The 15,739-nt window shown below is 61.4% G+C and overlaps 1 protein-coding gene across 3 annotated transcripts in view; it reads right to left on the bottom strand.

Moving 5' to 3' along the window:
- The window catches only part of LHFPL2 (LHFPL tetraspan subfamily member 2), a 57,686-nt gene extending 44,275 nt beyond the window's left edge, over window positions 1-13,411 (bottom strand). For 2 of the 3 annotated variants that reach the window (XM_040985962.1, XM_040985960.1), the window contains exons 1-2: window positions 12,627-12,721; window positions 4,467-4,601 (exon numbers count right to left, since the gene is read on the bottom strand). The gene's annotated coding sequence lies outside the window, so the exon portion shown is untranslated. Of the gene's footprint in view, window positions 1-4,466; window positions 4,602-12,626; window positions 12,722-13,313 lie in introns of those variants that run through there. The other variant, XM_040985961.1, reaches the window with a different exon arrangement.
- Window positions 13,412-15,739: the final 2,328 nt, after the last annotated feature.

Here is a 15,739-nt window from a genome sequence, read left to right on the forward strand (position 1 = left end):
TGGCAACAGGGCCAGTGCAGGCCGGAGCAGCCGGACCGGGCCTCGCTGGCTGCAGCCTCGCTCCCCAGTAGCTCCCAAGGGTGCCACACATCAGCTGGCAGGTGTGGTCAGCTCTGCCTCTTCTGGGGGCCACGCAGCCCTCCCTTCAGCCCGTCCCCCCATCACTCTGCCCCCTCAGCATTTCCTGGGGCACACTGGCAGCTCTGGGGGAGCCCTTCCACCCCAGGGCCTCTCCTTCCCACCCCTTCCCTCAGGAAAGACCCCAGGGAGTCCACATGAAATTAGAAGCACAGTAATGCAACCGACCCCACCTGCCTCCCAGGAGACCTTGGGCAAATGACACAACTGTTCACGCACCTGTCTTTCCCTACATCCACAGCAAGACCTGCCTAGGTGGCCGGGCCGGGCAGTAGCCTTAGGTGGGTAAGGAAATGGGGGGAAATGGGAGCTGACAGCGCCAACCACTCCCAGGGCGGTCAGTCACCATGCAGTGAGCTGACAGCAACGACCACGCCCAGGGCGGTCACACTCGTCACCATGCAGGGCAGTGAGCTGACAGCGCCGACCACTCCCAGGGCGGTCAGTCACCATGCAGTGAGCTGACAGCACCGACCACTCCCAGGGCGGTCACACTCATCACCATGCAGTGAGCTGACAGCGCCGACCACTCCCAGGGCGGTCACACTCGTCACCATGCAGTGAGCTGACAGCGCCGACCACTCCCAGGGCGGTCAGTCGCCATGCAGGGCAGTGAGCTGGTGATGAGCCACAGGTGACCGCTCGCTGGCCGCGGCGAGCTGGGCTGCCCCACGTCTCCGGGCCAAGCTGAGCAGCGCCCCGATGCCCCCACCTCCCGCCAGCACTCCGGAAGTCCAGCTCCCGGTTACGAGGGAAGGGAAAGGACGGCCTCAGAAGCTGTGCTGCATCTCCAACTGCCAGCAGGAAAGGTAGAGAGCTCAGAGGAGACAGGCACACAGCATCCCGGCCTTTTGTTCTGCAGCAATAGTCGCAAAATGAGATGAAGCGACCCTACACCTCTCACTCAGCGCCCACTTTATCACCTCCACCCCCACTCTCGGCCTCTCAATTGGCCGTGTGGACGGCAGGCCATGGGATCAGGGGCGGGTGGCTGCTTGCTCCGAGCCCCTTCGCCAAAGGATCTGCTTCTTGCCCAGGCCGGGGTCACTGGCAGTTCAATTTTCATGCTTCACAGCCGTCCTCTTTGAACACTGCCAAAGGCCCCCCACCCCCCCACAGGCCTGCCTCTCAGAAGCAGCCCCTTCTCATGGGAGCCAGGGTGGCCAGCAGGGCTCACTGCCCCCTGGCTGAAACACAGCTGCGCCCAGACCAGCAGCTGGCAAAAGCTGGCCACCCCCAACTGCTGAGTACACTGGGAGCCCCGGAGCAGGCCAGCTGGGAGACACCCGCAGCCCAAGGACTTGGTTGCAGCTCGGCTCTGACGTAAAGAAAGGTGAGTCCCCCAACACAGCTGCCCCCTAGAAAGGCGAGGACAGCGGCCGAGACTGGAGAGGAGGCCTACAGGGAGCCACACGGGGTCTCTGGACTGAAGCAGCCTGAGGGAACAGCATTCCTGAAGACTCCAGAAGGCTCCAGACACACTCAGTGTAAGAATGATCTGCGGACAAAAGCCACCAAATGAAGCAGATACACTCTGTCTTCGCTGTTAAGACAGATGCAACACGGCACCGTGGCCACTCCGAGAAAGTGACTTGCCTTAGCTAGCTATCCACAGGCCTCCTGCCCGCCCAGGCCTGTGACCTTCAAAAAAGATCTCCCATTTTAGAGCTGGAAGAGGACACGAGAGTAATTAGGACAACACCCTAGTCCTTCAGTACAGGAAACAAACCCAAGAGATTCCAATCAAACAGAGACCTGCAGAGAGCCTGGTGGGCAGACACCAGCGAAGTCACCTGTGTGCAGAGCGCACTTGGCCTGGACACCGACTCCCAGCTCCCGATGCTGGCCCCTGGCTAAGGCACGCCCAAGAGCCAGCGAATGGCCAAGCAGCTGGGTTCTGGACACCCACATGGGTTACCGAGATCGCACTGACTGGCCGCTGGCTTCAGTCCAGTCCCGACCAGAGGCTGCCAGCATTTGGAGAGGGAAACAGGATGGGTAAGTTTTCTTCAAATGCAGTCACAGGTCCTCCCTACCCCCAGTAGGTAAGACGGCAGCCAGCAAATCCACAGAGGAGCTGAGCCATGCTGGCGATGTCAGGGCCAGGTGCAGCCCTCCAGGGCAGCTAGCTATTCTGGACATGCTGACCCCCACTCCCTCCCTCTTAAAGACTTAGTTCTTCATTTGACAGCCAGAGTGACATGGTGGCACATGCCCACACCTATAACGAGTTCCCCCATCTACTGGTTCACTCCCCAAACAGCTACAACAGGCAGAGCTGAGTCAGGAACCCCATCTGGGTCTCCCATGTGGACAGGAGGGTCCAAGCACTGGGGACATCATCTGGTATCTTCTCAGGCATGTTAGCTGGAAGCTGGATTGGACATAGAGTGGCTTAGACTCTAAGCAGTGCTCCAATACAGGACGCCAGAGCAGCAAGTGGCAGCTTAACCCACTGTGCTACAATGTGGCCATGCTATGTCCTCTCAAAGCCAAAGCGACTGAGCAGGACATGCAACCTCCCATCCAGCCCCCAGGCATTCCCGCAGCAAAGAACATTACTCATCGCAGCCCAGCGTGCCCAGGCTGCTGGAGAGCAGCTCCCAGCTGCCACTGCTCTGGCTGCTCCCAGAAGCCCACCCTGGACCCAAGGGGCCCATGCTGGCCACGCTCCCAGACCAAAGCCAGTGCACAGAGAGATTCGCCAGACTTTCTGCTGCCTAGGCCTCAGCAGGCTGGTCCACACACAGCATGCGCCCCCAGACGGCAAGGTCAGCACCACTGTCCAGGGCCCAGACGACACTGCACATGCACAATACGGGCAGGTCTGTGCAGTGCCCAGCCTTGTCAGAACTGCACAACAACCAGAGGAAGCTTGTCCCTCCCCACTGATCCACACAGCCGACTCACTCACTGAGTGGGGACTGGCGATCCCGGGCACCCCTCTCAGTCAAGCCCTAAAGACTCAGGCCCAGGAAGAAGGTTGGCAGGAAAGCCAGTGTCTCCATCACCTGGAATGGGGCTTGACCCCTCCTGGTGGCTGCCCAGCCCTAATCAGCAGCAGTGTGGCCACATGGATGTGGTACCTGCTGGCTGGGGACCTAGTATGGATGGCTAGAAGATGGCTTTTCTCCCGCTTTCACACCACACACCCTCTCTGTCCCCCAGAGCTGAGCAGCGTGTGTCACTGGAATAGGAACCGCAGTACGGGGGCAGGGCTCCAAGCCCCTCTTCTCCACAGCCTTTGTGGAGACGGAAGCAGCCACTCCCGCAGTGACGCAGGCCCCTGGCAGCTCTGACACACAGTCAGACCAGGAATGTGTGCTTCCAATCCATAGGGCAGAGCCCCCGGCCGTCGTCATGTCTCCTTGAGCACTTGACCGTGCTCCCAAGAAGTACGCGCAAATGGAGGAGCATGGATTTAAAAATTCCTATTACAACTACTTAAACTCTGTGCTTTAAAATAAATCCCCTAGGGGTACCAGCCAGGAAATGTACTGCTGCTGTTTGCTGCCTACACACCAGGCTCGGGTTCCGTACCACGGCACCCTGCATGCCACCTACCAGGCTGCTGGGCGTCCGGGCTCTGGATGACAACTGTGTAAGTCAGGAGCAGCTGAGAGCCAGGGGCTGCCATCGGGCACAGCACTGCCCGGAGGCCAAGCATGCCACGCAGGAACACAGTGAAGCAAAACCCCCGACCTCTCAGGCATTCAGGCTGACAAACCCACACTCCTGCTGGCTGGGACTCCAATCGCCAGGTCTCGCTTGTGTGGGAATGCGGGCAAACAGCCCTGTCATTAATCAGAGACCCTCTGCCAGTCACTTAATAGGATTAGGAATACACTGCGATTTCTCGGGGCTATGTGCTGGTTTCCTAGGGCATCCTTCCCTGTCCCCACGCCCGATCTGAGAGGCAGGGGGCGGGCCAGCTGAGAGCTGCTGGCAAAGGACCCTCACAGAAGCGGGGAGACGCGCCAACACAAGCAGCTTAGGTTCCCATGGCAGGTGCAGCATGGGACCTGGGCACAGGGAAGCTGATGGGATGCAGGCCACGCCCCCAGCAGCCTGGCAGTCAGAGGAGGGTGACAGGTAGAACAGGCCGACTCTGCACCAACGGCTTCCGAAGCAGGGAGCCAGACCCGGGCAAGCTGATCACCTAGGATAAGAGCGTCCATGACAACTCCCCACCCGGCGACCCCGGGGGCAGGTGACCTCGTCACCCTCGGCAGCTACTGCCTGGTACTTAGGACTCTTCTGATGAGTGACAACTCGGGTGTTACTGCTGCACAAAGCCACAGCCACGTGGCCCTAGAGCCACCTCTCACCTGTCTGAGGTGCTTTCCAGCGAAGCGCGGACGCTGCAGGCCAGCTGCACGCTCAAGCTCTGCTTCCAAGGGCACCTGAAGAACAGGCCGAGGCCGTGAGCCAACGCGGAGAAGCGGGGTCCCTTAGGGAGTTATCTGAAAGGCAGGGACAAAGACGGTTATTACCCACCCACCATCACCCAACAGTCAGGAGTCCAGAACCCCACCCAGGTCCCCAGGGCCCCCACGTGGGAGGCAGGCACGCACGTCCTTGAGCTGTCACTTGCTGCTTCCAGGGTGGGCAGTGGCAGGTGGCTGTACCTGAAGGGGAGAGGCTGGACCTGACCTGCACCATGATGTGTATAGGGGTGGAGGGCAGCTGTCCCAAGGGACGCCTTCACCTGCTGTGCCACGACAGCCATCCCAAAGATGCCAGTCTGTGTTCCTGGTAGACACCAGCACACCATGGCCAGGGTTCCTGGGACTCGGAGTTGAAAAGCTGGCTAGCACCACTGAGCCACAGCGTGGGATCTCACAGACCAAGTGGCTCAGCAGCAGGGCAACGGCGAGCCAGGACCGTCACCTCCTCCTGCCTGGCATGCTGCCCGCAGCACTGCCTCCCCAGGGGACCTGGAAGGCTCTCCGTCACCTCAGACACCAAGAATGAGCACAGGATGGGTGCCATGTCCTCACAGCGCTCATCGCCTGGGAAGACAGAGTAGCCGGCAGTGAAAACCTGACCCGACACGGCTGACAGGTGCAAGGGCAGTGCGGGGGCCTGTGTGGGGCACCTGCCCACCCCAGCAGGGCCAGAGGGAGCCCCAGAGCAAGGGAAGGCTAAGCTGAGGGGGGCTGGTGCAGGCAGGCCTGAGGACTCAGGAGGGCAGGCCAGGCAGAGCGAGCTGAGAGCCTCCGGAAAGGAGCAGGAGTGCGGGCAGCTGGCTGAGGCAGGGGCTGGCGACCAGTGGCCATTTCCCTGCCAGAAGACCCATGACACAGCTGCAACTGCAGCCTCAAGGCCAGCACTGACAGTGGAGGCTGCCAGGCAGGGAGAAGGGCAAGTGCACAGAGGGCCTCCTGAGGCCCCAGGGGCTGGGGCGGATGCCAGCGGCCAACACAGCCGCTCAGAGCTCCCCAGAGCCAGCGCCACCTCGAGAGGACACAGGGACAGCCTCAGGACTCTCCCCAGTGACTCCTGTGACCCCGCTTCTGAACCACAGCACTGCTCATGGTGAGCTGGTCCCCAGACACCAGCTCAAGGTCACCGTTCAGGACAGGCTGCCTGCTGGACACACTGTACCTCCTAGAGCCGGCCACAGGACAGCAACATTAGGCAGCTGACCCCAGACCTACGGATGCAAGGTCCCTGGGCTGGAGCTCTGCAGGTGACCTGGGGGCAGCGGCTCTGCCAGAGGATTCGGGTGGGGAGGTGCCAGAGATGAGGCACCAAGCCAGAACTGACCACCTGCCAAGCTGGCAGCCAGTCGTGCTCAGGGCCGCTCACCCGCAGGGCCTTGGTGCCCACTTTGCTTGACAGAGCACACACACAACTAGTTCTGGATGAGGCCCGGGAGATGCTGCTGGCTTTGCAGACCACGGGCACCCCAACTGTCAGCTGGAGAGGAACAGGCACAGACCAACCCCACGCGGGCTTCCCAGGCAACACCCCGACACCCCATCCACCTCTCCAGGAGCCTTGCTGTGTCGGGCCATGGGACGGGCCGTGCTGGGCCCATACCTCCCTTTCTACACCCCCGGACACAGGATCCGGTTGCTGTGATAAGGGACAGAGGGGAATTCTGGAGGGTCGAGTCACCCCTGGAGTTACAAAGGCACCCACACCCAGGAGCAAGACGCCCAGCTTAGCTGCCACCTCCTCCCTGCCTCCTCCCCAGAGTGAAGCCAGACCAGCCCTCCCCCTGAAAAGCGTTTTTCTGTAAGAACAGGCAAACTCTCATATTCTTGTTTACGTTTCTGGAGCTTCTGCTTCTCTTCACCAAAGGAGAAAAATGGGCTCTAAGGCATAAAGACCAAGTGCCCAGCCACCGGGCTCCGCTTGGCTCTGCACAGGGAAGGCTGACCCACTGACTCCACCCTCAGAAAAAAGATCAAGGCAGGTCACGGTGTAGGAGGTAAAGCCGCCGTGACACCAGCATCCCCCAGGGGCACCACTTCCCATCCCGGCTACTCCACTTCCCACCCAGCTCCCTGCTAACAACCCAGGAAAATCAGCGGGGCACGGGCCAAGTGCTGGGCCCTGCCACAGCCCTGGAAGACCAGGATGAAGCTCTCAGCTTCAGCCGAGCCCGGCCCTTGGCCACTGTGGCCATCTAGGGGACTAACAGCAGATGCAGGCATGCTCTAACTCTGCCACTCAAAGTACGTAAATATTGTTTTTAAAAACACTGAAAGCCCAGAGTTCCCTTCTGATGCACAGGGGCTGAGAACTCTGGGAAAATGCAACCCCCTCTGAGCAGACAGGATCTCAGCCACGGGTCCGTGAAGGGGCCAGCACCATGGCCTCCAGGTTAAGCACAGCCTAAGTCTGGGTGCAGCTTCAAGTCCTGCTGCACTCCTACTGCTTGGGCCCCTGCACCACATGGGAGCCCCAGGAGAAGTGCCTGGCTTCGGATCAGTCCCAGTTCCAGCTGTTGTGGACATCAAAGGAGTGAAACAGTGCATGAAGGATCCATCTGCCTTTCTCTAGGCAACTCTGCTTTTCAAATAAATACATTTAAAAAAATGTATACCAAAGGTTTCCCCAGTGACACTGTGGTTCCTGTCACACACACACACAGCACTGGGTAGCGGCTGGTGACCCAAATGCCCTGCGTCCCCCTAAGCTGCGCCGACCACGGAGGCCTCGGGGGTCCCCCATTCCCATTCTCCAAATCCAAGTCCACTCTCTTACTCTCTGAAGCTCCTCCTGCAGCCTGCAGGGAACATGGAGACGTGTACTGCTCCAGCCACACTGGGCCTGCCTTGAGCAAGGGTTGAGATGGACTGGGGCACCCGTACACACCTCAAGTCCCAGCTGCTGCTCCACTTCCCACCCAGCTCCCTGCTAATGTGTCTGGGAAAGCAGCAGGAGAGAAACCAAGTGGGAGAACTAGAAGATGTTCCTGGCTCGGACTTGGTCCATCCCTGGATGTTGCGGTCACTGGGGAGTGAACCAGCAGACAGAAGCATTTTCTCTCTTTCCATCCCTCTGCCTTTCAAATAATCAGTGTCTTTAAAAGCCGGAGCTCCGAGTACAAGCACAGTACCGAACATTGCGAAGTACGCCCACAGTGCAGCATTCACTACACAATCAACGCCGATTCAGCGGGACCAGGCCACATCAGGGCTGGGTCCAGAGTAGGGAGAGCGGCAAGCCGGGGTGCCAGGCGGGCAAGAGATGTCCCTGAAGAAGGCCAGAGCTTGGAGCCTCAAAGCTCTTCCCGAAGGCAGGGCTCTCCCGAACGACCTGCATGCCACTGAGCCTGGTGCCTGCTTCAGCTCCCGAGACACAAAAACCTCATGTCAGCTCAAACCACAAGCACTCAGTGCACCCCTCACCATCTCAGACTCCCAGGGCCAGAAGGACAAGCCACAGGGGATGCCTGTGAGAAACGCAGGGGCTCAGGCCTGCTGGATCAGGGCTGCCCTTGAACAAGACCCTGGGCACTTCCCGAGCACACTCAGGTTTGCGAGGCTGGCAGGAGGGTGGGCAGGGCGCCACTCTCCGGACCCCAGGCACACCCCAGCCCTATCTGGGCCCAAGCCCAGCCACCCACCAGCAGGCAGGCCGAAGGAGGCAGGCACCACTGACAGCCACTTGCGCCATGTGCGGGCTCTCCTGGCAGTCACCGCAGGAAGGCAGGGACACAGACCCCGTGACCATCAATCACAGGGACAATCGAGAGCCAAACAATAGCACGGCATGCAGGCTCTTGGCTCCGGCATGATGTTAATGAGGTCGGGGTCAGGGGGGTGATTAGCTTCCTCTGTGTCCTGGCACAGACTCCGGCCCTCTGGCCCGAGGTTCCCGAGCAGCCACCGGCAGGGGTGGCTGCACTCAGCCACACTGTACATGAATGGCGCCAGGGCACCACAGGGCCAGCAGGGAGCAGCGTGGCCCGGAGCCAGCAGGGACAGGAGGGCGGCTAGGCCAGACCCGAGAGCCACCAAAAGCCAAACTTCCCACACGGGAAGTCCCATGTTCCAGACTTCTCACAGGGGAGCCACTTCATCTTAGCCAGAGGAAATCTCACAGGTCGGCAGGGCTCTGCAAAGTGTTTTGCTCAATTTCTAAAACCCGCATGCTGTGCTGATCATGAGGCTGAATAAGGTCGGAGGTCACGTGGAGCAGGGGCGTGGGGGCCCCTGGTGGCTGGCTGGTTCCTATGGCCCCTCCCACCATGCACAGAGCAGCCATGCCCTCCACTGCTGCCACCTCCAACACCCGGTTCTCGGCCTCAGCACCCACACAGTCCTGCGTCTCTGTCACCAAGAACACAACCTATGCCCCAGATGATCCTGCCGAAACACATCCCGGAACCCCAAGGACTCAGAAGAGGAGTGATTCACTCAGCCGTCCAGCAGGCTATCTACCTGAGCCCCCAGGGCCTCAAACAGCTGGGTGAGGACGCCACTGAGCTGCCAGGTGCCACGGCAGAAGGGTTGGCCACAGGGAGCAGCCCTAAGACTAGGGTCTGTCTGGATACCTCCTCCTGGCCGGGCTCCTCTCCCAGGCATGGACAGGCATGGACAGTGGTCGGTCACGGGGAGGACGTGACTCCAGATTGCTTTTAGAGCACTGGCGAGGGTGCCCACAAGTGTTTAGCAGATCAAGGAGGGGCTGGTGCGTTGTCGTAGCCAGTTAATCCTCCACCTGCAGCGCTGGCATTCTCTACGGGCACTAGTTAGGGTCTCAGCTGTTCCACTTTCAGTCAGACTCCCTGTTGATACACCTAGGAAAGCAGCGAAGGATGGTCCCAGGGCTTGGGCCCCTGCATCCACGTGGGACAAGTCCTGGCTCCTGGCTTCAGCCTAGCCCAGCCTGGCTGCTGCTGCTGAATTTCACACAGCTGCGCACCCAGCAAACTTGTCTTCCACTTTCACTTCCATCGTAAGGCAGTGTGCATTCTTCACCACTGCAACAACACCAGCAGCCTGCAGCACCCGTGCCGGCAGCCGCTGGCCACAGGACGCCCCACCCACACCCTCCAGCTCCAGGTTCCCAGGAAGGCCCCTCTGCTGGCTCCACATGACTCAAACAGTACAGAGTGGTCATTCACTCCTTGTCCAGGAGGGAGCCGATCCGCACAATGGAGCTCACTCCAACCTAATCACCTCCCCAAGTCCCCCCACAACATTCTTCCACTGGGTGCTGGGAGAACACACTCAGTCCATGACCTGTGTGTGTTCCCAGGCCAGCCCATGACACGTGTGTGCATGTGGGTGCCTGCCTAGGGACCTGTCCATCAGGCACACAGCACCGCCTAGAGCATGTTCCTCTCAGCTGTCTCAAACCAAGCTACCCCAAGCGGACCTTGCACACCTGCAGAATGAGGCTGGCACAAGCACCTGCCAGGGCCGATGATCCCAGTCCCCGTGGATGGAGAGGAACCATCAGTGGCATGGACACATCTCACTTCCACAGCAGCCACCTTCATCACCGCCCAACACCCCAGTCCCCACCCTTGCAAGCTCCAGCTTCTGCTCCCACCCTCCCTGGGACCCAAGTCCACACAGCCACTCCCAGGAAGGCTCTGACCCCACCCAGGCCTCCAGGGAAAAGCCTCACCTGCCAGGCTCCACCCCTCCAGCCCCCAGGCACCTGCCTCCGGGCTCACCATATCCCTGCCTCCTATCACCCGTCCCATCTTTCACAAAGTACAGGGAGGTCAGCGTCACCTGCCAAGGTGGCCTGGCCCTCCACACACCTCAGAGACCAAGTTCAGGTCCCTCTGATGAGCAGCCGAGACCTCACCCCAACAGACTCTTGCAGGGCCTCACCTGTACAAGCTCAACAGGCTGGTGTAAATCTCCTGTGGACTGCAGTACACTGACTGGTTACCAAAGGATGGAAGGAAAACGCTGGGGGACGCGGGAAGAACCAAGTACCAACGTTTCCCTTCCTAGCACACAGGCCACCTGTGCTCGGGGTCCTGCCCGGCCGCCCTGCATGCCAGCTGGGCTCACAGGTGGTGGTGCTCAGCACCAACCTCTGCTCTCTTTTGGCCAGCTCTGTGAGCAAGCTGCTGTTCCCTGGGTCGGAGGCATACTGCAGCGGATGGGGTGGGAAGGGGCTCTGCACAGCCCTCTCCCAAACACTCACAGCTGTGCATGGTCCTGAATGCAATCAGCTTCCCAGCTGAGTACAGGTGCGCTTGGCCCCAGCTGCTTCCACCACCTGTGCTGCAGAAGCCAGGCCTGTCCTGTCTCTTGGTTCCCTGCCCCCCGCCAAGGGAGGCGGCAGCCCCACGATAGCATGCACGGATGGACAGGTACTTCCCCAAATCAGAAGAGCTACACCCAGAGGCCCCGGTCCCCGAACCGCACCTGTTGTCCACCTGACCTACCGGAGCCAGGTGCTTTCCGCAGGGAGAGCAGGCGCTGCATATTTACTTACCATTTGTCTCCAAGAGCACCAGGCATTTGCTAACACGTTGCTTCTGGCATTCCCAAGAAGGAACTCATCCACTATTCCCACTGCCCTGTGGTTCCTGCCTCCCTCTCGCTTTCCCATGCCAAATAAAATGCAGGTGTGTACTGTGGTAGGCCTGGGAGCTTGCCATGGCAAGGGGACAGCCATGCTTAGGGCTGCACGCCACACCTATCCTCAAGGTCGGCCGGCACTGCTCACCCCAGAAAAACAGCATCAGACAGCGCCACAAGGACACAGCAGGCCGGTCCCTGGGAGTCTGTGCTTGCGGGCAGAGGCAGCCTATAGGCCGCCCCTCCGAGAGCAGGTGTGGGCAGTCCCTGCCTGAAGCCAGCCTCCAATTCATCCGCACGGTGTCTCCCACTTGAGCTCTATGCCCCTCCCCCGCCAAAGATTTTATTTCTATTTATTGGACAGGTAGGGAGTGGGGAGAGGGGGAGAGAGACTGCAAGAGCTCTTCCACGGGCAGACTCACCTCCAGTCAGCAGGCTCACTACCCAGATGGATGGGCCAGGTGGCTGAAACCAAGAACCTGTAGCTCCATCTGGGTCTCCCTTGCAGATGATGAAGGCTCAAGCCCCAGGCCCTTCCTCTGCTGCCTTCCCAGGAGCACTGGCAGGGCTGGAAGGAGGGTGGGGAGTGCCAGGCAGAGTGCCAGGCACCCTGAGCCCAGGCACGGTGGTCAACAGCGGGCCAACTCTCCTCCACTGAGATCTCTCCTCTCCAAACAAATCACATTCACTCACTCAAGTTATACTGGAAAAGTCCACGCAATAATTCTTCCTGGTGGGCTGGCGCCTCGGTCCCCTACGCCCTGGGGAACGCTGGTAGGATGGCCTTGGAGAAGCGCTTCCCCCGTGGGGCTCCGAACTCCTCGCCCAGGACTAGAACCAGCCCGGCACGGCGCCCGAGCTGACTCTGACTTCCCCTAACGCGCCTTCCCGCTTGGAAATTTAAGGAGACTTTTCTCTTTCAAAAAGAGAGAGAGAGAGGGCGAGCAACACAGAGACTGCAACACTGCAACACCAGGGAAAGGCGAAAGCAAAGGGCGGGGCGCGCGGCCGGCCCGGGGAAGGCACCGGGGCCACCGCGCGCCGGCCCGGCCACTCCGGCCGCCTGGTGGCTGCAAAGCCACGGAGCGCTGCGCCGGCGCGCCAGCGGGGTCCGGCCCGGCGCCGGGGTCTCCTGCCTCCCCGACCGTGTTCCAGCCGCGGAAAAGCCGCGCGGCGCCGGAGAAGACCCTGCGCCTCCTCCAGTCCCGGGACGCGGAGCGCGCGTGGAAGCACGAAGCCCAAGCTCCGCGCCCGGCCCTGCCCCGGGCCCCGAGCAGCGGCGGGGCAGCCCGCGGGGCGACCACCGGGCCCGGGCGCGCGGCCAGCGGCGGGGGCGGCGCCGTGCCAGGCTCCGCTCTTTCCGCCTCCGCGGCCGGCGCGCGGCTCCACGACCGAGCCGTCCCCGCCCGCGGGCGCCGAGCGAAGTTTCCCGCGGCCCCGCGCCCCCCACACCCAGCCTCCCGCCCGGGCCCCACTCACCCGCGGCCGGCCCCGCGGTCGCCGGCTCCCAGCCCGAGCGCGCCCTGCCCGGGGCTTTCCGCTACGCCTCGGCGAGGGCCCCGCCGCGCTGCCGGCCGCTCGGGCGGGACGACGAGGGGGAGGAGGAAGAGGCGGCGGGCGGGGAGGGGGCGCCGCGCTGGGCGGCGCGGGGAGAGCGCGCGGGGCGCGGAGGCGGGGCGGCCCGTGGCCGTCGCTCCCAGCCCGGCCCCCGCGGCCGCTGCCCAGTCGCCGCCGCCTGCAGCCGCCCGCCCCCTCCCCGACGCGGCGGCCGCGGGGCCTGGGCCCGGGGATCCCTGGACGAGGCCGGGCACTGCGCCCGCTGGGGTCCGGCCCGACTCCCGGAGCCGCCCGGCGGCGGTTTCGAGGCCGCGCCCTGGGGCGCCCGAGGCGGAGGGGGGTGGGTCTCCAACTCGCCCGTCCGGCGGAGGACCGTGCCCCGCGTCTGCCGGCGAGGACACGGTCGTTGTCACCAGAAGTGTCCCCAGTGGGGGCGCCGGGACCGTGAGCTCCGCTCCCAGAGTGGGTGACGTGGCCCGGCCGCTGATGCGGTGTATCTCCCGGGTGCCAGCCTCCAAACTCGGCCCTGGCCAGGGGTCCCCCGACCCCCTGGGGACCTGCGCTCCGGTCCCAGCCCTGCGTCTGGCCGCTGCTCTGCCCTCGGCTCACCCGGTCCGGTGCGCTCCCAGCGGGCAGGGCTCCAGAGCACTCCGAGGCCCTTTGCAAGGAAAAATGCCGAATTCCTAGGAGACAGTTTCATTCAAAATCATCCAGGAACTGAGCCGCCCCACCTGACCCCGCGGCCGGCTCCTCCTGCGCTGGCCTGGCTCCAGGCCAGTCAGGGATGCCCTTTGCCTGCCTCCCCTCCCCCAGGAGAGCAGGCCTGCTGGCTGCTAGGGAAGGGGAGTTGTATTCTCCCAGTTTTGTGCAATCTCACGGGGCTGGGGAAACTGGGCTGAAGATGAGTCAGAAATCGGCTGTGTGACCGTGCGTCAGATCAGTAAGGGTTCCACTCGGAGACTGGCAGGGTGTAGGAGCCAGGCCATCCCATCCCTGGTAACCATGCCAACCATGGCAGTATCAATACAGGGCTGACTCTCCTCAAAAGGGTGAGTGCCACCACTTATGGAGGGGAGAGACACAAAGTGTCTGGAGGAGAGGGGACCCTGCGCCCCATGAACGCCCCCACCCCCGCAGGTTTGAGCCAACCCAGAAGGTGGGACACCACGAGGACAGCCCGCAGGGAGTGTGCTGTGTTCCCAGAAGTCCCAGCTGCTGGTCACCTCTTGCAGCTGCTGGGGCGGAGTGGGGTGGAGGGGAGTGCTGGGTACTGAGGGACTAAAAAGCTCTGCCCTGGAGGCCCGTGAGTACTTGCTTGGCATCAGGGACTTGTGGATGAGAGTGAGTGCACCCACTTCACATTCTGGGTTCCTGAGTTCACCACAGAATTATCTGGGGAATGGGAAATTCAGTGCTTTTCTCAACTACCTGTTTTTGCAGAGCAGGTATGCCGCATGAGGACAAATGACATGTGACAGGAAACTAGAAATGGCAAGTCAGGGAGGGCAGGCAGCAAGGTGCTCAGAGGAGGAGACAGGCCGGGTTCTGTGGGACGTAGGACTGGGGAGGGCCAGGCTGGGCGGCCCCTGGGAGGCCACGCGGCTCCGAGCTTCAGGGACGCTGCTAGGAGTGAGTGAGAGCAAATTAAAGGGTTCGCACAGAGGCCTGCCAAATGACAGGGAGGCCTCGGAGGGAAATGACCCAGCGTCACTCGGCGAGGTCACAGGGTGGAATTACGGTGGAGCCGGCACAGAGGCAGGTTCTGCACCTGCTTGCCCAGGCACATCACTCCACACCACTGGCGTCGGGACGCAGCACCCTGGCCGAGCACCAGCCTGCGGAGGGGCGGAGGAGCTGCTGGTGAACCCACTGCCCACCCTTCCTGGCCCTGGTCTGTCTCGACTTTGAGCATGATACTATCTCTAGCAGACGCCAAGCAGCTTCACGCGAATGAATGAGAAAGCAGCAGAAGAGGAGTCAAGCACGTGGGCCCATGCACGTTGTGCAAGACCTGGACTGAGTTCCAGACTTGTGGCTTCAGCCCAGCCCGGCCTGGCCACTGCAGACAATGCAGGAGTGAGTGAGCTGGTGGACGGGCTCTCTCCCTCCCTCCCTCTCTGTAACTCCGCCTTTCACATAATTTTTTTTTTTTAATCCTAGGCGATAAGCTAAGAATCTCTTCCTGGAAACTCATAGAACACATTTTGCCAACAGTGTCCTGGGAAAGCCACTGACTTAGCATCCTCTGCTTGTGTGTTCTGAGGATGCAACTCTACCAAGAAGCCATCTGCAGCACTAAGAAGCCGCGCTTATCTTCCATAAACTGGGCTTGAGAAAAGGCGGTTTGGGCCCAAGCCTGGAAGGGCTCCATTGACTAAAGCAGCACATGAATCCACACAGGACAAAAGCCACCTTTTCTGGAGACACACACACACACACACACACACACACAGACCCTAGCTGGATTTCCGCATCTAGCTGGCGGCTTGTGCACTGAGGACACAGCACAGCAGGAAGTGTCACAGCGTGAGCTGAGATCTCCCCCCCAGCAGCTCTGCTGGCTGCTGAGGGCAAAGGTGCAGGAGCCACAGAGAGGGCCATGGCTCAGGCGCCTCTCGGAACCCCAGGGAACCGTGGGAAGACCCTTTGCTCACAGACCTGGTGATGGAGCCAGGCCCATGACCTCACATACTCACAGTGGCTGTCACTGCACGAAGCTGAGGGTTCTGTTTGAGGCTGGGGGACCGGGCTGTCCTAGAGCAGGACTCCTCCTGCCACTGTGTGGGAAGCAGCGTGGCAGTTTGCTCCCCAGGGATCCTGCCCCTCTCTGCTTCTGCCCAGCCAGACTCACCGGGACTGGCAGAACCCCGCCTGCAAAGGCGCTGGGTTTGTTTCCGCTCATTATGTCACCACCATAAACGTCTGGCCCTGCTCCAGTAGGGCTCACCCGGGAAAGGGAGGTAGAAACTTCCACTGGGGTGGGGGGACGACCCCCACTTTTTAACCACAATGTAACTTCACATGTTGCAACTTGA

Source organism: Ochotona curzoniae, unplaced genomic scaffold, assembly GCF_017591425.1.
Source record: "Ochotona curzoniae isolate NIBS_2020 unplaced genomic scaffold, NIBS_Ocur_1.0 contig_4501, whole genome shotgun sequence".
NCBI classification, from domain to species: Eukaryota; Metazoa; Chordata; class Mammalia; order Lagomorpha; family Ochotonidae; genus Ochotona; species Ochotona curzoniae.